Below are 24590 nucleotides of genomic sequence, written 5' to 3'. Positions count from 1 at the left end.
AAATGTATCAATAAGCTTAATGAATAAAAAACCCCACTATTTCCCCCCTACCCCCCAAAAATGAATAAAGCTATTTGTTTTCCTGGCCCATAGTGTTTTTTTTAAAGCAGTAAGAACAGCGATTCCACTGGTAAAACTCTATGCACTTACATTTATACCAGATGACCATGCAAATTTAGATTATGTTTTCATGAGGTAACATTATCAATGGTAGTTATAAGGTGCAGTGATATTTTTAGAAATCATAAACATGTTTCCCTTGTGCAAATGTAAGAAAAACCCGTCAATGCCAGAAATTGGGATGCTATAAAAAGCCAGATGAGTGCACTCTTAAGTGCTTACTGAGAAGAAAAACAGACCAAGGTATGTATCCAAGCAGAATACATGTTTTATCGCTTAGGTATGACTTTGTACATGGCTATGGCATCTGGAGCATTGAATGGAGAGATAGAAAGCTATAGTGTCTGTCCCACACTGCTCTCTATTATCTGGCAACTAGCACTTTCTGTGTCCTTTCTCAACATTGGCATTATTGACCATTTGGGTTGGATAATTCATTACTGGAGGCTGGTTTGTGCATTTGTGGGTGATTTGCAGCATTTCTGATCTGTACTCTCTGGATGCCAGTCACACTGCCTTTTGCACATGAACTGTAATAACTACAAGGTGTACAGACATAGCCAAATATCCTCTTGGAGGCTCAACTGCCCAGTTGAGAATAACCGCCTGAAAGGTGAAAACAGCCGGTGAAACAGTGAGTGCTTATTAATCTTTGTGATGAAAGGACCGTGAGGGCTGCAGATGACTGGCAGGATTGAACAACAGACATGGGTACCTTAGGGAGAGTTGACAGCGACACCTCACAGATAAGGTATTGAGACAAAAGACCCAGGAGGAAGGTGGAGAATAAGAAAACCACCACCCACTGTGCCAAGAATGGGAATCATTTTGGGATGTTAATTATCTTACAGAGATGTGAGATGCTGATAGATGCTGTCTGTAATGTGTTCATAGACAGCCTTGTTCCCTGTGTGTGGATATCATGGGCCACCTTTCCATACAGCCTTAGCTTGCTCTGGGTGGACTGATGGGATTCTCTTGGATCACCTGGGATACAGCTTTCATTAGGGTGTGGGTGGTACAGTTCATGAAAAGGCAAAAATGAGAATAAGAAATAGGAATAAATGGGCTGTGTCTATACTGGGGTGAGTGTGTCAGTACCTCACCTCTCTCCTCACTTTGAGCTTAGTCAAGGTGCTTACCCCCTCAGGACATTGCTCTCCATATATATATTATATATATTATTATATATCATATAAAGTTAAAAGCACAACATTTAATTATTTTCACACCATAGCTTCACATCTTGTTGAAATTCTAATAGTTTTTGGGGAAGAGTATTAATGAGTTAATAGATGTAAGGTAGGTAGAATAATTCTGAGAACGTATTACGAATATTGGAATAGAGGAAGGAGATAGTTTCACATACTGCAGATATGATTTATAGTCCCAAAACACCTATAATCTACTGGTAACATTTGAGACAGTCAGTGAATTTGTTAAAGTAACTAAATTAAAATTAATCTCAAGACATAAGCTATTTTTCTTTAATTTAGCAACAGTGATGGGCTGAATTCTGTCTTCTCTATCCTTGTGTGTATTGACATTCTAATGACCAAAACCTAGAAAAAGGTGAAGTGGATTTGGGGCTGAGTAATGAGCAGAAATTGGAAGAGCTTTGATGTGCACTTTCTAGAAAGCCTAGATGCCATGAAAGAGATTGTTGGTAGAAATGCAGGCTACAAAGTGCTTTGGGCAAGATCTTAGAAAACAGAGGAAAAGCAATCCTTTTCATACACTGGAAAAGAAACTGGCTGAATCGTATTCTAAAGATATTTTAGAAGGTAGAATTTGTGTGTGATGAACATCAATATTCTTTTGAGTATATTTCAAGCTAAATTTTGAAGATAGGTCTGTTTTCTATGTCCTACTTATAATGTGAGATGATATGGATAGAAGAAAGAATTGGGAAAAAAAGAACCAAGATAGATTATGTATAGATACAAATTTGCAATGATGAATGTCATTATATTGTATACCTAAGGTGTACCAATAAAATTAATTTATAAAAACTTGAAAAGTTCTCAGATTATCTCTGTTGAAAAATGAGAAAAAGTGTGTTTTGGAAAGACCACGAAGGGTGTCACTTTATAGTTACCTGATAAAGCCTTTATGAGTATGGCTCATAGACCCAGTCAACCATCTCAACAGAAAGGCGGCCGGTGTGGACTGACCAGGTCAAGGACAAGAAGAACTGAAAGAAGTCTGACTGACCTTTGGGATTTTGACAAATGGTCAATATGTTGTCTGACCCTTCAGGTGAAGAGTAGAAGAGCCCTAGAGCTGGCTCAGAGACTGGCAAGGCAATAAGAGCCATGATGAACCCAAGCAACACTGGCTGAAGGGCAGAGTTGTTTCTTCCATGGCCTCAGAGCCACTTCCTTGGTGTCGGTGGACCAGGTTGTTGCCTCCTTGTGAAGCAAAGGGGACAGGACCATCACTCTGTAGGACCAAGGGCTGGGGGATGCCATCCTAGAAATCCTGAAAGGCAGAGAATGGAACCTAAAAAGGTCATTCTTGTGGTGTTAAACCTAGTAGAATTTACTATTGTTTTGGAACTGTTCATTTTCAATTCTGTCTTTTGTAACAGGAGTGTCTATTTTATGCTTCTCCTAGGATTGCATGCTGCAAGCCAACAGCTTGTCTGGCTGTACAGGTTTACAGCTGGAGAGGAATTTTGCCTCAGAATGAATCATACCTCCAGTCTTACTTATACCTAATTTAGATGATATTTAGATGAGATTTTGGACTTAGATTTGATGCTAGCATATGTTAAATACTTTTGTGGATGTTAGAATATAGTGATGCATTTTACATAAAAGAACATGAATTGGGACCAGAAGGCAGAAGGTTATGGGCTGAATTGTGTCCCTGTCAAATCCATATGGCAAAGTCCTGTCATATACTCTGCAGGGGACTGTAATACTGACTATGCCCAAAGCAGGCTGTAAAGAGTGATCCCCACACTTGGCTTGTTTACAGAGGTGAGTCTGGCCAAAGTCAGAGTAACTCACACCCAAATTCCTCTCACACAACTAAAGGACAATGTTCTAATTACAGCCATATATTTTGTCTATTCTGTTCCTAATTCAAAAATGCTTTGTGTTGTCCTTTATGGGCCTTGTTTACATTAATTTCCATAGAAAAATCCATGCAGCTTGCCTTTACCCCAATTGATTTGCAATAAAAGTTAGTGCCTGGGACTGGCCAGAGCCTTTGTCAGTTGCACTGGCATTGGTCTTCCTGGCACCCACATTCTCTCTCCTAGTTCTTTCTTTTAGTTATTTTTTTCAGGCCTGTATTGCATACTGGGTAGAGGACTGGGACCTAACTGCTGAGTCTCCAGTAATCTCACCTCAGGATGTAACTATAGTGGGAGATAATGCCTTTACATAGATCACAAGAATAAAATTGTGAAATGTCAGTAGGTCATCACTGAATATGATCAGCATCATCAGAAAAAGAGATCTGGACACAAACGACACAGAGACCAACAGGAATAATATGAAGGCACAGTGAGGAAATAACAATGGTCATCCCAAAATCATTCTGCTCAGGGAGATGCCCTTGCTCAAATCTCTCCCCTCTGAAGACCGCTTTGTCTCAGATCTGCATAACTGCAAGGCCAATATGAGGTTTATCTCAGAGCCAAGGACAAAGCCGCCCCAAGGGAGGTCTGGATCTCAAGGACCACGACTTAGGACCCACATCAGCTCCTCCCACCCGAGCACGTTGCTACATCTCGACATCTGGGTTTGAGCCAGGCATTCAGTCACCATAGCAGTAGCCGCATCAGGGCCGAGTGGGCTGTGCAATGAGTCAGTGAGTCTCACACCCCAATATCCAGTTTGCAAGATTGGGCCATTGCTTTACTCTTTATAAGGATGAAATCCAAGGATTGAAAAAGAAAACTGTGCAGAGCTAGTTCATTGTCCAAATAAAGGGACTAATGTAGATGAAGAATTTACAAAATGGTTCCCTGGAGGAAGAAAGAAACTTTTATGGCTAGAAAGCCGAGGGTCACACCAGGTATGAATAAGATTTTGACTCATGCTAGCAACCAGGGGCCAAATAATCACCCGAGTTTAGGACAAGTTCTGCTGTTTATTGGTGAGGGAGGTTGTTAATTAGGTTCAGTGAAGTGCTGACAGAGCAGATAGATCGAAGGGCTTAGTTTTTTTCTGTTTTAGTTAGAGTTCACTTTTTTTTAAAAATCAATATTACCTGCTTAGAACCAGCTATTATAAAACACAGCGTTAGTTTTAGTATCTTCTCAGCAATTGTTGTGCAAGTGCAGACTTCTGCTCTGACAATCAGTAGGTGCCTACCTGGTGGCTCATGAAGGCTAATAATTTCCTGGTACTTAGTTTCCTCTCTTTTTGCCTCTCAATTTCCAAGTTTTACATCGTGTCAAGGTCTGTGTTAGAGGTGGATGCAGTCTTTCATCTCTGTTTGCTACTTGCATTCAAGGCAACCTGAAAGTGATATATACGTTTTCTTTGGGCATTGTTTTCTTGGAATTAAGGAGTTCATCTACTTCATGCCTTAGGCCCAGAGAACTTCCATTTGTAAGGAGAGAGCTCAAAGTGTCTAAGCACTGATTAGCTTGCCAGTTATGCTACTCAAATATCACACTTCTTGGTCTCAGATAAGGAAGCCTCATGTGAAGTTATTCAAGCCACACTTTTTAAGCACACATCAGTATGGTTCCTTTCATTTACCACCTTATCAGATAGACTTTATGTTGGGTAAAAGCAATGTTGAAATATGTAGGATGTAATTGACTCTGTGATTCCTTAGTTGTTTTTTCACTTTTCTTCAGTATTCAAATCTTCCTGGCCCTTTAACTAAATTACTAGTAGTAACCAGGTAACATTTTAGAAAGAATTGGTTTATGTGTAAATCTTTTACATCCAAAGGCCTTGCCAGATGGTCAAAACTAAGTCATTTTGACCAAACATCTGTATCTATTTACATCTGTCTGTCTGTCTATCTATCTATCTATCTATCTATCTATCTATCTATCTATCTACCTATGTTCCATCTATCCATCCATCTGTTATCTACCTCTTGTTGGGGGAATGCTGTTTTCACAAGAGTGATCAGTTGTTTTAATTGTACAACTCAGTAATAATCCTTCTCAAAATTGTTCAGCCATCACAACAGTACAATTCTAGACTGTTTCCAACTGCCCAAAAGATACTCTCTTTTCTTATCCCCAGCCCTATAGAACCATGTTAGGTCTCCACAGATTTGGCATTTCTAGAGAGTTCATATATGTGGAATCATGTAGTATATGATTTTTTTGCATTTATTTTATTCCACTTAGCATAATGTTTTGAAATTCTTTATGTAGCTAGGATACCCCATTCCTTTTTATTGACAAACAGACTATTATATGATTATAATACATTTGATTATGTATTCATTTAACAAAACTGTATTCATATTTATATTTCTCAATGGAACATAGTGCTAGATAGTTGCTAACAGTGCCGATCAACTGAATCATTCATGAATGAATTGGATATTAATTAAAGCAAGCAAATAATTCACACCAGGACGGCTTTGGACATAGCCATGTATACTAAGTGCAGGTGAAGCACAAAGGAAGGAGGCATTATTTTTGTCTTGAGGACTTGGAAAAGGTTTCACAGAAGGGAAGCATTTTTACAGGCATGTGAAAATGATTTTGAACTTATTTATACTCCTCTGGGTCTATGCTGCCTTTCTCGGAATCTTAAAAGGACAAATTAACATTAGGAATGGGAAAAAAACTGGGGTGGCCAGAGAGAAGAATGGGGCGGGGTTGTAGTATGGGGGTAGTCTTCAGGAAAGTGATAGGATCCTGCATGGAACAGTCAGGTGGAGAAGATTTCATGTATTTTCCTATTTCTTAGACTGTGGAAACCCTACAAGCTCACATGTTACTTCCCTGTGAAGCATTCTCTGGAGGACCAATCAGAATTAATCCATTTTTCTCTTTGCCAGGAGATGGAAGAAAACAAGCATTACAACATGGACTAGAAGCGTCATGTTTTGAGATAGCTCAAGGTTAGAGGTTTCCGTACCAGATTCCACCCAAGAGAAAAAGTCAAGGCTGTGTCTTATACTTGCATCTTATGCAGTGCCCCAAACGGAAGCTTTGCATACACTCATGGTCTGTTGAAAGATTACTAGGAATTAGCGATTTATTGAGGGTTGAGTTTCAGTAGCAGTTCTTTTGATGTTCCTTACATTTACCAGCCCTTTAGCTTCTGACTTGGTGTCAGCCAGATGCATTCTGGTCTTATCCATCCGTGCCTCTGTTTCTTAGAGGTTTATAGTTTCTGTGGCAGAAGTAGGGGCACCATAGCAATTCAAATCACTTGCTTGTGTCTGCCTTTTTTCTTTCTTCCACAGGATTGTTTATGCCACGATCCTTAATATTTAAACTATAGGCTTGCTGTACTTGGTTGGACCCTCTGCTCCTATAGGTTAGAATTTTGTTCGCCATAGTTTGCAGTGGCACTGGCTACCTTTCTTTCATGGGAGGTCAAAAGTTGAGCTGACTTTGCTTACCACATAGGGGCTGCACGGAATTTGTCAGGTGAGACTGGATCAGCCGCCCCGGCTGGGTGTCCTGCATCTTGGGTGTACCTTTCCCAACAGGGCTGCCGTGGAAAACCCTGTGTGTTGCCCATGGCTGGCCGACCACAACCTGAATATCTGTAACAGCACCGTTAATATATTCCTCCACTTGCTCAGGGATAGAACCCACTTTCTGGCTATGTGCAGAGACTATAATACTGATTATGCCCAAGGCAGGCTGTGAAGAGCTAACCCCACACTTGGCTTTTTTATAGATCTGAGTCTGTCTGAGCCTATGTGCCCAGGTCAGATTAACTCGCTCCCAAATTCTGTTCCAACAACTAAAACCTTGAGAGGAGAAGGACAATGTTCTAATTACAATTGTGCATTTTGTCTATTGTATTCCTAATTCGAGAAAGCTTTGTCCTGTCCTTTATAAGACTTGTTTACATTAATTTCCATAGGAACCACACATCTCCTGTATCCCAACTGATTGTCAGTAATAGTCTGTGCCTGGGACTGGCCAGGGCCTTTGTCAGTTACTCCGGCACTGGATGTACTGGCTCCCTGCTTTCTCTTTCTTAGTTCTGTGTTTTAGTGTATCTTTCTTCTCAGGCCTGTGTCGTACACTGGGCAGGTGGGTACTGGAACTTGACAAAAGGAGTCTCCACCAGCTGTGACCTTGGCTGGGGGAAAGAACAGAACTACAAAGTCCGACAGTGTCTCTATTGTGGATGTGACTTTGCAATTCCAGAACATGAAAGTCTCTTTCTTAATGTGCAAAATGTGGGTGCTGGGGAAAGTTATTTCTTTAATCCCTCCCCCTTGTACTTTCTATCATTTGTTCTATGAACCCAACTAAGAGGCAACACATAAGAGTGTTCATTGTTAGGCTCTTCCTGTAGCAGGAATGTCTGTAAAGGAAAATCCATTTTATTATTGCCAAGAAGCTAGAATCAGGCAGGAAATTACTTTATATCTGGTGTCTTTCAAATCCACTGTGACCTCTGGTTCCCTCTCCAAGGGAATTTCCATTCATCAATAGCTACTGTGCCCAGAAGCTGGCTAGGAGCTACACGGCCAAGTGGCTCCTTGAGCTACCATTTAGGGTAGGTGGTGACTAAGGAAGCACGGGGTTGGAAATGGACCTGAACAGCCCAGAACCACATGTTGCAATGATTTCCACTTGTGTTGGTCCTTTTTCAATGGGTTTTACCTTTCTTTACATTGAGTTTATTGGCACTTTTTAAAGTATACAGTACAGTTACATTTATCATTGGGATTTTGCACCTTTACATGACAGATCTTGGTTCTCATTTTTTCCCCATATTCCTGTCCTCTCTTCACTCCCTCACACCTCCCCTATTTACAAAGACTCTTCCATTTTTCCTTTTCTCATATTTTTTCTTTTTCCTTATTTCCTTTCCCATACCCTTCCCACTTCCCCTATAGCTTTAGCTTTTTTCTTCCTATTTCACATTGTCAGTTATACAATTTGGATCTTATTTACACTTTTAGTTTTTATACCAAAGAAACTATTCAGTATTTACATATATGTATCTAATTTATTTCACTTAAGAGTATGACCTCAATGTGAATCAATTTTCCTATGAATGACTCTCATTTCTCATTCTTTATGGCTGAGTAGTGTTCCATTTTATAGAAAAGCCACATATTTATCCAGTCTCCAACTGATGGGCAAATGGGCTGTTTCCAAGTTTTAGCTATTACAAATTGTGCCGCTATAAACATGAGTATTCATATATCACTGTGATATGATTTTTTAAATTCTTTTGGAAAGATACCCAGCAGAGGGATAGCTGGGTCAAATGGAACCACTAGGCCTAGTTCTTTGAGGTATCTCCAAATTGATTTCCCAAGTGGTTGCACCAGTCTACACTCCCACCAGCAATGGAAAAGGGTTCCTTTCTCCTCACAGCCCTGCCAACATTTGTTATTGATTGATTTCCTGACAGCAGCCATTCTTTCTGGGTTTAGGTAGAATCTCAGTCTTGTTTTCATCTGCATCTCTCCAGTGATGTCAAACATTTTTGCATATATTTATTTGCTACTTTTACTTCTTTGTCTGAGAAATGTCTATTCATTTCAAATGACCATTTTCGAATCAGGTTTTTATATTTGGGGCCTGATTTTTTTTAGTTCTTTATATATTCTAGATAATAGTCCTTTGTCTGAGGAGCAGCTAGTAAAATGTTTTGCCTACATTGTAGATTGTCTCTTATCTCTGTTAGTGCTTTCTTTTGCAGTGCAGAAGCTTTTTAATAAGATGAGATCCCAGTTGTTGATTCTTTGTGCTAGTTCCCATGCTACTGAGGATTTGTTCGTAATGTCTTTTCCTATGCCAATGTCTTTGAAAGTTCTGCCTAACTTATCTTCCACAAAGTTTAGTGTCTCTTTTTTAATATTTAGGTCTTTAATCCACTTCGATTTTAGTTTAGTGCATGGTGAAAGATAAGGGTCTAGTCTTAATCTTTGGCAGGTTGCGATCCAATTTTTCCAACACCATTTATTAGAAAGGCTGTCTTTCCTCCAGTGAGGATGGTCGGCTCCTTTGTCAAAGATGACATAGCTGAGTACATCTGGAGTTGTTTCTGTATCATCCAATCTATTCCACCAATCCTCAGGTCTTTTTTCTTTGCTAGTACCATGCTGTTTTTATCACAGTGGGTTTGTAGTAGTTTCAAGTTGGGAATTGTGATATCCTCTGCTATATCTCTGTTGCCTCAAATTGCTTTTGCGATTCTAAGTCTCTTCTGCTAAGTCTCCAATGAATTTTTGGATTATTTTTTCTAGTTCTGTGAAATATAGTGTTGGAATTTCAATTGGCATTGCATTGAATCTGTATAGCAGTTTTTGGTAGTATGGCCATTTTCACTATGTTGATTCTTCCTACCCAGGAGCGGGGGATGTCTTTCCATTTTCTTTTATCTTCTTCGATCTCTTTTTTCAGAGTGCTATAATTTTCAATGTAGAGGTCTTTTGCTTCTTTTGTTTGATGGATTCCTAGATACTTCATTTTTTGGATGCTATTATGAAAGGAATTGTTTCCCTAATTTCTCTTTCAGTGAGTCTGTTATTTGTGTACAAGAAGGCTGTTGATTTTTGAGTGTTGACCTTGTATCCAGCTATTCTGCTGAAAGTGTCAATTAAGTCTACAAGCCTTTTGGCAGAGTTTTTTTGGGTCTTCTATGTAGAGTATCATATCGTTACCAAATAATGACAGTTTAACTTCTTCCTTTCCTATCTGTATTGCTTTAAATTTCTTTCTCTTGTCTAATTGCTGTGGCTAATGTTTCCTGGGTTTTATTTTTTGAGCAGCTTTAATTTCCCAAGCTTCCTGAAGAGCTACCAGCTAGGACAGGCTGCTGCTGATGGCTAGCAACTAGCATTCAGTGACTGTGAAGCTGATTTGCTTGAATTGCTTGTGTTGAAAATATCTATCCTGTTATTGTACCTGCCTTTTTGTTTTTTGCCCAAAACTGAACTGAGTTCCTTTCCTGGCAAGTTATTTCCTGCCTCAGATGGCTCATCAAACTTCCCTCTCTCATGGGGCCTCAGTGGAAGGATAAGGAGACACTGAAAACTCTGGAGATCTTTTATGCATATTTCCCCTCATGTCCCCTCCACACTGAGTTTTCACCTCCATAATCTTGTTCTTTTATTCCCCTTCACTATAACCTTTCTGCAACCAACATCAGGAATTCAAGTCTTCTTTGCCAGCTGTTTAAAATGCTAGAAGTCTAGATGTGACTCATCTAAGAAGAGCCTCTTTCTGTGCCTTGGTCTTTCCTTCTCCTTTGCAAATTGCAAGTATGACGGACAGAGGTCCAGTAGACAGACATGTTATATCTTGCGAATACAAAATATAAAACAATCCCCAAGGGACCTTGGAACAAACAGAAGGGGCTCGGAGCTTAGGTGCTGATCACATTGGCAGAGGAGCTCTAGCGTTCCTAGATTCTGGACTTGTATGTCAAACCTTAATGCCCTGTTTGTTTAAAAATCAGTCAGCAACTGCTTATGTAAGGAGCTATATAGTAAGTAGGGTAAATTCCTTAGTATAATTGTTTTTCAATAGCAATATAAAATATGACTTAGGCTTTGAGGGCCATAGAATATTTACCAAGTGCTAAATTCTGCATACAGAATAAAAGCAGCCATAGATAACACATAATCAACAGAGCCCATAACCCTACAAAAATTTATTTACCAAAATAGGCCCACTAGAGCTGGGGATTTAGCTCAGTGGTTCTGCCACCTGCTTTGCAAGCTCAAGTTCCCAAGTTTAATCTCTGGTACCAAAAAAGAACCCATCCTCAAAAAATGATAGGCCCACCAATGTCAATGCCTAGTTCAGGCTACTGTTGGTGGTTCTGTTACTAGGAGCTCAAGCCAACCCCAACTACGTAATTGGATTTGCTAAAGCCACCCTAAGAAAATAATGACAAATAGAAATTTATCCTACCACACTGACAGAGGCTAAAGGCCAAGATCAAAGTGTCAGCTGTTGGAGTCTTCTGAGGCCTGACTCCTGGGCTGTCTTCTTACATAGTCTTCCCACTGACCATGAACATCCCTGGTGTCAATTTTATTTGTTTCCCAAATTTCTCTTCTTAAAAGAACAACAGCTATTTTGAATCAAGGCTTAACCAAGTAATTTCACTTACCTTGTTCACCTCTTTGAAGACCCCATCTCTTCAAAAACAGACAATTTTTGGGAGCCCAAGTTTTGAACAGACACAATTCACTCCAGACCATTAACTGAGATTAAATGACCACATTTACTAGAGCTTTTTCTTTGGGCAAGTTGTTCCATCTGAGTCTCACTATTTTCATCTACACATGTGGATAAAGAAGCATATTTTGTAATTTGTCACAGAAATAGTAGGTAATGGTGGTAATTTCACTCAACCTGTTATTAGAGACATGGTTCATTTTATTTTTTTAAAATCTGCAGGCCCATGACAAAGAAGGCAAGTGGGCACTCATGATATGGATGTTACATGTAGGGTTCCCATGTTGGTGCCATCCTAGCTCCACTCATACTGTAAAGATGCTTCTAGATGATTCTAGAACACAGCCATAAAATCATTACCAGAAACAGGAGTCTTCTTTGCTGTGACTGTACACTAGTGAGAAGGCAAGAGCTGTTCTACGTTGTGCTTCTAAATTCCAAACTCAAGGATTATGTGAATGTTAAGAAATGATTATTTCATACTATTAATTTTGAGGGTAACTTGTTAAGGAGTGGTATAAACTGGATTCATAATAATTAATCCACTGAGCTCATTCACCTGCATTTTTAAAGATTTATTTTGAATTGACAAAATTGTATATATATTTCTGGGATGAAATTGTTATTTCATTACATGTGATCATTGAAAAATTATCAAGCCAGACAACATATGCTTCACCTCAACTATTTATCATTTCTTTCTGGTGAGAATACTTAAAATCTCCTTCTTTTTGTCTTTAGAAGTATACATTGTTAACTATAGTCACTGCTAGTTTGTCATAAATATGGATTTTCTCATGTTGAGGAACATTGTTTTTACCAAAAATATTTGAAGTTTTTATCAAAAAATATAAATGCTGAATTTTGTCAAATATTTTTCTGTATATTTTGAAATGTTTATGTAGTTTTTGTCCTTTATTCTATTAATGTGTTTGACTCACCATAGTTAATTTGTATATGATGAACCACGCTTGCATCCCAAGGAAAAAACCCACTTGGTGATGTTGGGTGATCTTTTAATGTGTTCTGACTAGTAACTGTGCTATGTCAGCTTGACTTAATTAAGAAACGCCTAGGGGATTAGTAAAGCATGCTTCTGGGTGTGTCTGGGTAGGTCAGGGAGGCTAACCTTGTGTCTATACCTCCTTCCTCAGTCCTTCCCTATTATTTTTCCCTTCTGTTAACTTTGGATTTAGCTCTTACTTTTCTAATACCAGGTGGTACAATATTGGGTTGTTTATTTTAGATCTTTCTTCTGTAAAGTTGCTATGAACTTTGTAGCTAGAACTGCTTTGGCTGTATAAGGTTTACATTCCTGAGTGGACTTAGACCACAGAAAACAGAGATGTAAATATAAAATGAGTCTACTTCCAGGACTTTGTCCCAAGGGTTGGAGGTTCCACCCAGGTGTAAGGATAGGCAGCTCTCATAGTTTCTTTCTCTGGCTTACTGTAAAAAAAAATTTGGAAATAAATGCTCACACTCATCTTTACCATAGAAACAGAAAAAATTGAAATATATACCTTCCTCACTCCACCCTTTCCAGACACATCTGGAGGCTCTGGCTTCTATATTACTCATCCTGAAGCCCTCATTGGACATTGTAGTGGATCAACTAATAATCAGTTTGTAACGCCTAGCTGAACTGAATCAGCATGGTCTGAGCATCAGGGATCCACCTGAGAATTGTTATCAACAGCCATAAAAAGGAACTGGAGAGGAAGATCCTGGCCTGTTGATTTGCTTGAGGAAGCTTGTGGTGGATGGTTTTCCTGATGTGAACTTGGTTGTTCTTATTGGAGGAGGAGCTCAGGGCCTCTCTGGCTCTGAGAATGGCTGCTGTTTTTGTCAGGGGAGCTTTGATCTTCATGTGAGCATTCCTGGCTCCCATGTGGATCCCTCAGCATTTTGGCATAAATCCTTCATCTCACAGGTGTAGGTTTTCTGGCTTCCACCACTGGCCTTTGGGCCTTCTGGGTAAAGATCCTCAAAATGGACAAGCGTGAGACATTGCAGTGGACTCTAGGCCACTGGCTGGACTCATGGTGGACACTGCTCTGGACTCTCAGCCTTTAGCTGGACTTGTGTGGGACATCACTGTGGGATCCAGGCCTTCAGCTGGATTCTTTGGGCCCCTAGTATGCGATTAACCACTTGAATTCTTCTGCATTTGCCCTTTTGGGTAGTTATCATAAAATAATCCTATAAACTATGTGCCCTGTAGTAAATGTATTCTCTGGCCAAAACCCTGACTACAAGGGACATGGCACATTCTAATCTCCAGTGATCCTTCAGGAGTAGAAATCTTAGGGCCGGGCATTTAGCTCAGTGGTGCTGCTTCCTGCCTCGCAAGCACAAGATCTCCAGTCCAATCCCCACTACAAAAAAAGAAAAAGAAAAAAGAAAAGAAAGCAGAAATCCTATTGGATAAACCCAAAGAATGGAGAAGCACTTTAACAATTCCTGGTCATACAGGTTGATGCAATCTATCTTCTTTATTCATTTAGGTCTCATCTGATAAACATTAACTTTGTAGCCAAGGTTCAGCTTTTGGATCTGAAACTTAATTTTACACCTCTGAGTCTCTTTCAACATGCTTGGCTTTTTTCTTCTATGTGGTAGATATGAAACAACAGTTCATTTGGTGTGGGATACTCATTGTATGATGTGTTTTTCTTGAGTCACTGTTATAGCGTGCTTCATTCTCCCTCAACCTTGCCATGATCTCTTCCACGTGTTTTGTTATCAACATGGTCTTGGTCAGACCAACCAATGTGAGAAAATAGTTTGTCTTCCAGTATACACAAGAAACCACCTTATGAAGCAGTTTTTTAGAATGTCAGTCCTGTAATGTAAGGAAAGTGGTAAATTGTCATATACTGATACATGTTTCCCTCTTTCCTTCCCACTCAGGGCAGGTCTTATGGCCACTCCTCCCTAAGACACCTCCGTCACCATCATCTCCCACCTGTTACTTGACTACATACAACACGCAAGCTATAGCACAACCATTCTCTGAATGAACAGTGCTCCGTTCCAGTTCCTGATTCTCATGGCACCTTATTATTATGACCACAAGGTGAAGAGGGAGAACAATTTATTAATAAATCTACATTAAACTGTAGTCCTCATACTGGAACCCACAGGCAGAAAATATGAGTTGTAGAAAAGTAAAGATTCAGTACTAAAGCATAAGCCATGCTCTTAGATACTGGGCACCTCATACCTTGTCATTTTATCAAGGATGAAGCAGGCCAGTGATAGTGGGACTAAGATTTTCAAGCTAGAGTGACACAATGAAAGATAGAAGGAACAAATTGCAGAATATAACAAAACAAGATGGAAGAATTCCATTAAATGGTCACCTACTACCCAAAACATCACTTAGTTGCTGACCTTATTCATTCATCTGTACAACAAATATTTATTTAGTGTTTGCTCTAGGCTTGGCGCTCTGTTGTTTATGTACAGTACTCATTATAACTCTGAGGAATTAAGTACACAGATTTACAAATAATTCACAGTTTCCCAGCATTTGGAGCCTGAACATGCACAAAGAACCTACAAGGTTTTCTCTGTGACAAAGTAGGGAAGGAATTAAATTAATATAACTGCTAAAAAAGAAACAGCATGAAAAGATGACTCTTATCCCATGATGTCTCCAAATAAAAATTCTGATCTACATATTAGATAACAACATTTTAATATACTTTTTAGAGCATAAATTTTCTAGATGATATGAAATTATATTTATAATTATCTTTATTTTAGAGATAAATTGTATCAACCTGCAAGCCAAAATTTCCAGCTATCACTGTTCCCACATTTAGAAGAATAGTATATAAAGAAATGCAGCTATAAAAAGATCCTGGGAGAAATTATGAGCTCTGCCTGGACATCTAATCATAGCGTTAGGTGTGACTTTAAATGTCTTGATGACAGTTAGGTTTTGTGTCTCTTTCTTTGTTGTATTTGAATTCTGAGTTATACAGGTAGTACTATCTAAAAAGTAGACATTAGATATAGACTGTCTAGGTTTAGTGGAAGCAGTAGTCTCGCTATTCTCTTTACTTAACTACCAGTATAAATTCACTGTGAATTAAAAAATAAAGCAATATTGGTAAGTTTTCTAGCACGAATCATTATGATTCACAAGATAACACACCATCACTAAAACACTTCAAGTATGATTAGTTTTGCAAAGTTGTATGTGGCTATATTTCTTTAAAAAGTCAGTTATGTATGCTGACAATTTTTATGGGTCAAAGGGTATTATGTCAAAAGGGTGGATCTAGCATCTAGCACTTGGAAGGCTGAGACAAGAGGATTTCCACAAGTTTGAGTCTGGTCTGGGCTACATAGTGAGTTCAAGCTTGAACTATGCAGCAAGACCCTGTCGCAAAAATATTTTAAAAAAGAGGAGGAGTTACAATATATCATCAGTTAGTCATTGGTGATTTAAATATCCAATATATAATTGCTTTTCTTACTTTAACCATCCTGTGTACATATTTGAAATTTTGATGGTAAATGTTTAATTTACATATAGTACATTGAAGACCATTTCTGTTGCTTATCTAAACAGAAAAACTTGGATCACCATATTTGGGCACAAGTGTTTTTCTCTAATGAAATACCAAATATGGTGTGCAGTACTTCATCTACTTCTTCACTCTTTGCTATTTTAAATTCTGCAAACTTTATATTTTCCTTATAATTGAATGTCGTATAGGTAAGATTCCAGCCCACTAAACAGTAAAACCCTTCTGGAGTCTGGATGGGACATACTGACTCGGTTGTAAACACTGATGTTGGTGATGTCTCAAGGTATATGTTTATTGACTCAAAATCTTCAACTGTTTGAGGATCAAGAATAAAGGAAAAGATTTTCTGGTGTTCCTTCTATTCTAGAAGATCAGAATTAAGAAACTCTTGCTTGTGGAATGTACTGCTCTTTTCTGTTTTGGTCCAGGTACCAGATTTCATTTTCTTCTGTCAAGCGGAAAATGGCAGGCACTTGAGGTTGATCCTCCCCAGAAATTAATTCCAAAGGCTCCAGAACTGGGAGGAGCGTCCAAACCCAGCATCAACAATGTAGTTTCTGCCCCAATGGTCACCTGTGGTAGAAGGTGAATCACATTATGGTTATAATTATTGACTGAACCGATGTGAACATATCCTCCCAGCACTGTAGTTTCAACCTCATTGTGGTCAGAGCCCAGAGGAAAAATTGATTTAGCTGGAGACATGCCCCACCCACCCCAGTTCTTTCTCACATTTTCTCAAAAATAGTCTTTTTGTCTAACTTCGTGGGTTCTCCACGATGCATGCTAAGGTTCTCGGTGGGAGTATTTTAGATGTGGTGCTGAAATACGTGTTAGTTTCCAAGTCCAATTTGTTCTTGATGTTCTTATAACCAATCCTTTTAAAATATCTCTCAATATCCATGGCATCCTGGAGCAAGAAGGACAAACCTGAAAAGAAATATTCCTGGATGTGCCCTTGGATTTTCAGGAGTAGGCTAATTATAGCTAGAATGCATTTTCAATATGGAAACACAAACAATGTTTATAGATACCTGTAATAATTTTATATGAATTGGTTTATATTCCCAATTTCATTCAATATTCTCAGGGACCCCAGCACAAATTTGTATGAAGTATATAATTTCTTTCACTGTTTTAGGGTGATGTCTTGGAAATCCAGGTTGGAAGATGAGCCACATGATAACTAACGTAGATACGGTTTTCTTGGTGATGAAGGAAAAGCATATTTCAATTGGTCTCCATTAAAATAGGCTTCTAACCACTTCATGATATAAACAGATGAATTATCCAATAGAGTGGATGATATTTATGGTAACTCATACAGACAATTTAGAAATTAACCAAAACTTATATAAATTTCTCCAAAGATTAATATGTGTTCTCTGATCGATTGAGTCATTCATTCATTTATTTATTCAACAATTAGTGTGCTGGAGATGAGTGGATTTGCTGGTGGACCATGTGCTTTTCATGTGTGGTGGTCTGAGCCCAAAGTCCAGCACCAAAAAGAAAAAAATAAATCACTAAAACATTAAAGATCTAGAAAATGTGTTGTGGGAATATATTCTCTGTGTTTACAGCATTTGTCATTAAACTAGCATTTCTTCTCTTCCTTAGTTGCAGCAGGACAATTTTTGTATTTGCACAACCTCTAAACCTCCAGTAGTTGGGCTCACAAAAAATGGTTTGGGTGTGTTCAGACTTCCCTAGTACCTTGTTGGATCCTTAAATGGAATCTGTACTGGATGTATTTGAAAGAGAGAACACTGATCTGGAGGAATAAGGTGCTTTCACACACAAAGCAGCATTGGTTGCTTGTGCCATCAATCCCTATCCTTCTTTATAAAGTCTACAATTTGTTTTCAAGTGTTTGCCCCCTCCTCCTCTACAAACTTTCTTCCTTCAGTCCATCTCTTTACTCCTGTGCCATTAGTCCTTTTTTTTTTTTTAAGGATAGTCAAATTGGGATTTAGTCACCGCATGTGTATTAGAATGCAGTCAGATAGTATAAGGGGCCTCAATACTAGGAACGTATTTTAGGAAAATCATGGTGTTCTGTGGCTACATGTGAAAAAGTATTTCCGGATGTGACATAGTGTGAAAAGTCTTGTGAAGTAGTTGTAAGGGGACGAGGTGAATAAAAACAGTTCGCTTTCCATGTGGATTTGTGGCATCTCTCAGAGAGATGTGACAAGCTCCTACCGAGCTTCATCTCAGCTCACCATTCACACAGGAGACTCACAGAAGGCAGAGTGGCCATACCCAGCGATCCCATGGAGAACCTCAGCAAGGTATTTTGCACCTGTCTTGCTAAGCTGAATGTAGCCTGATTGTCAGTATTAATTCAGAAGTCTTGGAATATTTCTTCTTCCTGGTCAAAAGTCTAAAAGTGATAGAAAAGATAGTTTCAAAAATTATATGAGATTATTTTTCACAAAAATGAAAGTGTGGTTTTATAGGCTATAATTTTTGAAGAACATGTAATCAGCAAGAACAGACAGAATGGAAAAAATGGTAAAGAACTGAGTTGCAGGCCAAGGATTTAGCTCAGTGGTACACAAGGTCCTGAATTCAATCTCCGCTACCAAACCAAACAAAACAAAATAACATATATTCTAGATATGAGTCCGCTGTCTGAAGAATTGCTTTAGTTTCTTTGGGTCCTCAAAGTGCCCATTCTAGACAAGGTGTGTCCTTGCTTCTATTGGTAGATGGGGAACACAATCAGCTTTCTGTTTTCTACCAGATGTAGCCTTTGAGGCTGTTGAATTAATGTTCACAGTCCTGGGGTCTGCATGCTCACTTCTCTCTCCAGGTGTTTGTCCAGAATTGGGTTGGTTGGTTAGTTTTTGCCTCTACTTCCCCATGTTATGCTCTTCAGGGGACCAGGTGCCACTCTACCTGCACTTTGTAGATCTGCCCTCTCACACTGGCCCAAGGAAGGTTGGGCTCTCACCTGGATGAGTGCTTCTCCCGGGTGACTCTCTGACCTCTCTTGCAGGTCTGCTCTCTCAAATGTGGGCGGGTTCCACTCTGGGTAGTCATACTTGCTTTTGTTTTATTTCCCTTGCTTTAAGGGGCAATGAGCATTGAAACATATTTTGAAAGAATGCATGCTGGGAACAAACTGGACTTGGAAACAGGAACAAACATTGGTTGGCACCAGTTCTGAGAAGGTCTCTTTAAGAACTTGGACCTGCATTGTGGAGACTCCGCGGAGCTCGGCTCACAGGTTGTAAGGAAGAGCTGGATTGGTTGTTGTCCTGGAAAATCCATCCATTCACTCTCTAACTTCAAATAATTAAAGATTTTTAGTCTGTCCACAGACACTTTGAGGTCCCATAGGCAACTAAAGGAATTCCTCATTTTTATTTTATACTTTTACATGATATATCTTGGTTATTTTTTATTTTCAAACCCTCCACCTCTCCCTATTTATAAAGACTTTGTTCCTGTTTTTTCACTTTCTCATTTTTATTCTTTTCCCTTTCCTTTCCCAACCCCTCCCGCTTTCCCCTCCCCCTTGGAACTTTTTCCTTATTTCACATTATCTATTGTACATTTTGACCCCCACGTACACTGTCAACACATGACTCTTCTTATATGAGAAACATAAGGAAAAATAAAGATGAAAATACAAGAGAGGTAATAGGAAGTAGGGAGACAGATCTTTCTCAGAGAGCAAAGGGATCAAGAGATGGAGGGAAGGGAGAAGGGAGAAGGCATTGGAAAAGGAATTACAATGTGCTATGTGTATGTACCAACGCCATACAAGAAATGTAAACATTTTGTATTGTAAACATGTACAGAAAAGGAAGAGGATCAAAAGATGAATGGAGAGAGGAGGGCGAGAAGGGGAAGGGAAAGGGGATGAAAGAAAGATATTAGGATGTGTTGTATGCATGCACCAAATTCCCAGGAGGAGCATAAGCATTATGTGCTACACACATGTACTAGTAAACCAAAGTTAAAAATAACATGCACAAAAACAAGTATTACTATGTCATCCTTACATTTCCTTGAGTATGCAAATTGCAGCTATAATGTATTTCAAATATATAAATACAAAGATTGGCTTTAAATATCTGTATTAGTAATTCTTTTAATTGGCTTTATAAATTGCTTTTGCACGTATAATTTCACTTAATCGTCTCATTGAACCTGGAAGAAAAATATGATGTTTTCTTCTTTCAAGTATCAAAATCAGAAATCCAGATTAAATGACTACCCAAATGATAAGGTATGGTTTTCAATGTGGTTTTCTTAGTGATTAAACATTTTTTTTCATTGGTATCCATTAAAATAAACTTCTGAACAACTCTTGATAGCAATAGGAGAATTATGAAATAGAGTGCATGATAATCAGGGTACCTGACACATTCAGTTCTCCCTGTAGGTGAAACTAACACAAGATTCATCCTCAAAGATTTACATTAATTCACTCTCTGATTGATTGATTCAACAAGTCATTTACTGAATATGCACTATGTTTTTGCTACTGATCTAGTATTTGCCAGCCATGAAACATCATTATATATTATTTGCACATTAGATTGACACAAACAGTTACATCAATGAGGAAAGTATGAGATTCGTGAGATTGTGCTATTGCCCAGGAAAAACTAAAGCAAAGAAAGGATAGCAAGTGCATAGGAAATGTTTCAGTTTCAAATCTGTTGGTTAAAGAAACTCTCACAAGACTTCATGGATGTTACACAATGGACCCTTGTGGATATGTGCAGGGAAGATTGCTCTGAGCAGAGGAAACTAAATCAAAAAGCTCTATACTGGAAGCTGCCTAGAGAGATCAAGGGATTTTGAAGAAGTCTTCACAATGGCATCAGACTGAATGGAAGATGAATAGAGATGAGATCACATAGGTAACAGTTTCCTTATGGCTAAGCTGGTCTCTTCAACTCATTGAAAGTGAGATGAAAAATCTAAATAGCGGAGAGGTAAGTGGGTGGTTATAACTTGGAAACATTTGCCATAAAGTCATCTTTCTGGTTCTGTCTGAAGAGTAAGATGTGGATATTAAGGCTTATGGATGATCACAGGAAGTATAAAAGAACAATCAGAAATGATTATATCTAGGACCAATTGTTCATCAGGGCTGCCATGTGATTCAAATAGATCGGTGGGATTTTATTGAGAAACTTATACATTATGAGTAGAAGTTCAAAGCTATTGGGGAGAACTTGTGAAAACCAAACAAAACACAAACAATGAAAACAGAAGGAATCATGAGGAAGGACTCTGAAAAAGCCTAATTCTGCTTCTTAAGTTCAAGCAATGTTAAGGAAAAATTAGCATAAACAATGGCATGACCCTCCTAATAAAAAGGCATCTATAGTAACATTTAAAATCCAATGATGATAAATTTTGTAAGATGCTATCCAGAGCCTCCTTCTAGTGAGACTGATTGAACGGACGTGTACAGACCCCAAGAGTAACTCCTTTGCAATGAGGCTGGCTGTGACGGCATGATACAAAGGGACCGGTCCCTAAGTCAGCAATGTGATAAACACCTTTATTTTCTTGCTTCATATCATTTCTCTTTTTTAATCCACACATCTGTTCTATATGTTGCCAAGATTTTCTTTTTTTCTTTCTATCTTTCTTTTGCTGTTGTTGTTGTTACCGGGGATTGAACTCTATTTTCAACAGTTTCTATGAGATCCATTGCATTTCTTCTCATCCTAATTTGCAGGAGCAACTTTGCTGGACATCTCGATGACCTCTACCACCCTACCACTCGGGCACAGAGGGAAAAATGGCACAAAATCCGAGTACTTCGAATCTTCCTTGTCTTAACCTAGAAACTATATTGAGCATATAAGGACAACAGGGAAGACTGATTTGAAAGGCAACATGTGGTTTACTCATGCCCGGTCATTTGTTTATGGCTTAGATCATTATATCTTCTATTAGGAAATTATCCTTCCTTGGAAATGCTGTTTGTTTTAATGTCTGCCCCCTTCCTTCCTCTCCTTCTCTTTTACATATGTCCTTTGCCCATCCTTCCCAACATCTTCCCTATTTCTTCTTTTTCCTTTAGTTTTGTTTAATATGGAGATTCAATGTAATAACTATGGATTATTAGAAAAAGACACTTTTTTAAAGCGGCCTTGCTACTAGCGATATGCCATAAGCCAAGTAACACTAGGGTTGTGAAAAATGTAAGAAATGGGTATTAGCAAATGTATGACGCAAGGTGAAACACTGAAAATTCTTGGAAAGCAGTTGCCAGGGAAGGAGGTGGCCATGCGCACTGCTAGTTTGCCGTGTTTACCCATCGCAAATCTGAAGGAATAGACCCTTCCCGTCAGCTTGGCCTTTCATGTGGAAGAAGACTGGAAGGAGACAGACTGAACACATTCTGGGAGCCTATTGGAAATCCTCAGAAAGGTACTTTGTGACAGTCTTAACTGAATGCAGTTTGATTGTCAATTTAAATTCAGGAACTTAGGATGCTTCTTTTTAGGGGAAACACTAGAAATAGAGAAGATAGTTAAAAATGTATAAAAAATCATTTCTTGAAAACAAAGGGTAGTTTAGTGAATCATGGATTATAGATTATGAAGAATACCTATAGATTACACAAAGCATGTGTGCATTGCATATTTGATACTCCTGGTTGCTACTAATATATACACCAAACACAGCAAAGATCAGCAGCTGATCTTCCTTTGGATGTCAACACAGTTATAGCTTGGGGCATAGAACAGAAAACTAGAACAATGTTCTTAATATGTCACCAAAAAGGAAGAGAGACCACTTCCACCCAGAGAAGCCATCATCAGAGTATCTCTGGTCACCTTCATGTCCTCACCTTCCCTTGTAGAGGTCAAGGAGCCCAAGCTACAGTTTAAGCAGACATCTCTAAAGGTGTAGGGGAAGTGGGAAGGGTCAGGAAAAGGAAATAAGGGAAAAGAAAAAATATGAGAAAATGAAAAAATGGAAACAAAGCTTTTATAAATAGGGAAGGGAGGAGAGGGTGAAGGGAGAGCAGGAGTATGAGGAAAAAATGAGAACCAAGACCTGTCATGTAAAGGTACAGGATCACAATGATAAATGTAACTGTACTGTATACCTAAAATGTACCAATAAACTCATTGAGAAAAGAAAGAAAGAAAGAACAGTGGAGACACAGCGACACATATGTGAATATGATGACAGAACACAGCAACATATATTAGGATATTAGAACTAAAAGACAATGCACAACATCCATAAATTATTTTCCAAAAGTGTCAGCAAATCCAAGTAGAAAAGTAAACTGAATAGAAAGAATTTCTTCATAGGTACTTGGCATGATAGAGCATGTAAATTGAACTCAATAACAAAGAACTGAAGAATACAGTGAGGAAGTAGTGTGACTCATGAAATAAGTAGCACAGACACACAATTAGTGATAGAAAAGAATATATATCATAATATCATGTTAAGTATGGTAAGAAAAGCTTGATATTCACAATAAAGGCTAATGAAAGGAAAATGTCATTGAAAGGTTAATTACAAGGTAATGGAGTTAGAAAAGACACAAAGACAATCCATTTGTGTCTCAGAAGAGAATTTAGAAAATCTAATAGTAAATATAAGATCTAACATAAGATTAAAGGAGTACATCCCTGTGATGAAGCAGAAATTAAATCATAAAAACATGAAATATAAGATTCTTGGAAGTTTGATCTTATATACTTGATAATAGAATATATTCTTGTTAAAATTTTAACATTATAAATTAAAGAAAACTACTAAAGCATCTGACAGAGGGGCAAAAAAGACCAAACTATATAAAGAAGAAAATATCAGGTTGGCAATGGAATATTCCACAGAAATATCCAAAGGTGGGGCCCGGGGATTTAGCTGAGTGGGCCTGTGCTTGCCTCCAAGTACAAGGTCCTGAGTTCAATTTCTGATACCAAAAAAAAAAAAAAAATCCAAGATGAGGCAAATGACCTATGCCTACAAAATATTGTAGGAAAACACAATCCTCAAATATTATTCTTTTATTATGCACAGATGCACAATGACAATCTTCTACATGAAAGAACATGGGAAAAACAACAACCATGAGCTGTTCTGATGAAGCGTTTGTTCTTCAGCAGCTATTGAAGGAGGAAATTAAAGGGAAAGGTATGAAATAGGCCATAAAGAAGGACCATCGTGAGAATCGTCTCTTTGCAATGCAGAGTGAAGGGTAGAAGGGTGATGAGTATGATGGACAATGAACAATACATTTCTGTATAAGGAGGAGAAATAAGAAGTAAAAAAATTATCTTAAACAAAACCCAGAAAAACTTATCCAGTATTGTCAACATGGGAACATCATTAAAGAAGGACCATCGTGAGAATCGTCTCTTTGCAATGCAGAGTGAAGGGTAGAAGGGTGATGAATATGATGGACAATGAACAATACATTTCTGTATAAGGAGAAATAAGAAGTAAAAAAATTATCTTAAACAAAACCCAGAAAATCTTATCCAGTATTGTCAACATGGGAACATCGTAATAATAAACTTCTGGACATTCAGATTTTGAAGATTTTATTTGAAGAAACAACACATTCAAGAATCTGGAACCATCAGACTCAA

General features: G+C 38.4%; 1 long non-coding RNA gene and 1 pseudogene across 1 annotated transcript; one reads left to right on the top strand and one right to left on the bottom strand.

The window, feature by feature from the left end:
• The first annotated feature begins 4045 nt into the window (after window positions 1–4045).
• LOC104866065 lies at window positions 4046–22016 on the top strand. The gene is made up of 3 exons (XR_781335.1): window positions 4046–4149; window positions 19071–19225; window positions 21704–22016. It is a non-coding gene; the product is annotated as an uncharacterized LOC104866065 (long non-coding RNA).
• On the bottom strand, window positions 16024–16894 carry LOC104866064 (annotated as a pseudogene).
• Window positions 22017–24590: the final 2574 nt, after the last annotated feature.

Source organism: Fukomys damarensis, unplaced genomic scaffold, assembly GCF_012274545.1.
Source record: "Fukomys damarensis isolate Sample0158 unplaced genomic scaffold, DMR_v1.0_HiC HiC_scaffold_18, whole genome shotgun sequence".
NCBI lineage: Eukaryota > Metazoa > Chordata > Mammalia > Rodentia > Bathyergidae > Fukomys > Fukomys damarensis.
This window is presented reverse-complemented; position numbering and strand designations above follow the sequence as displayed.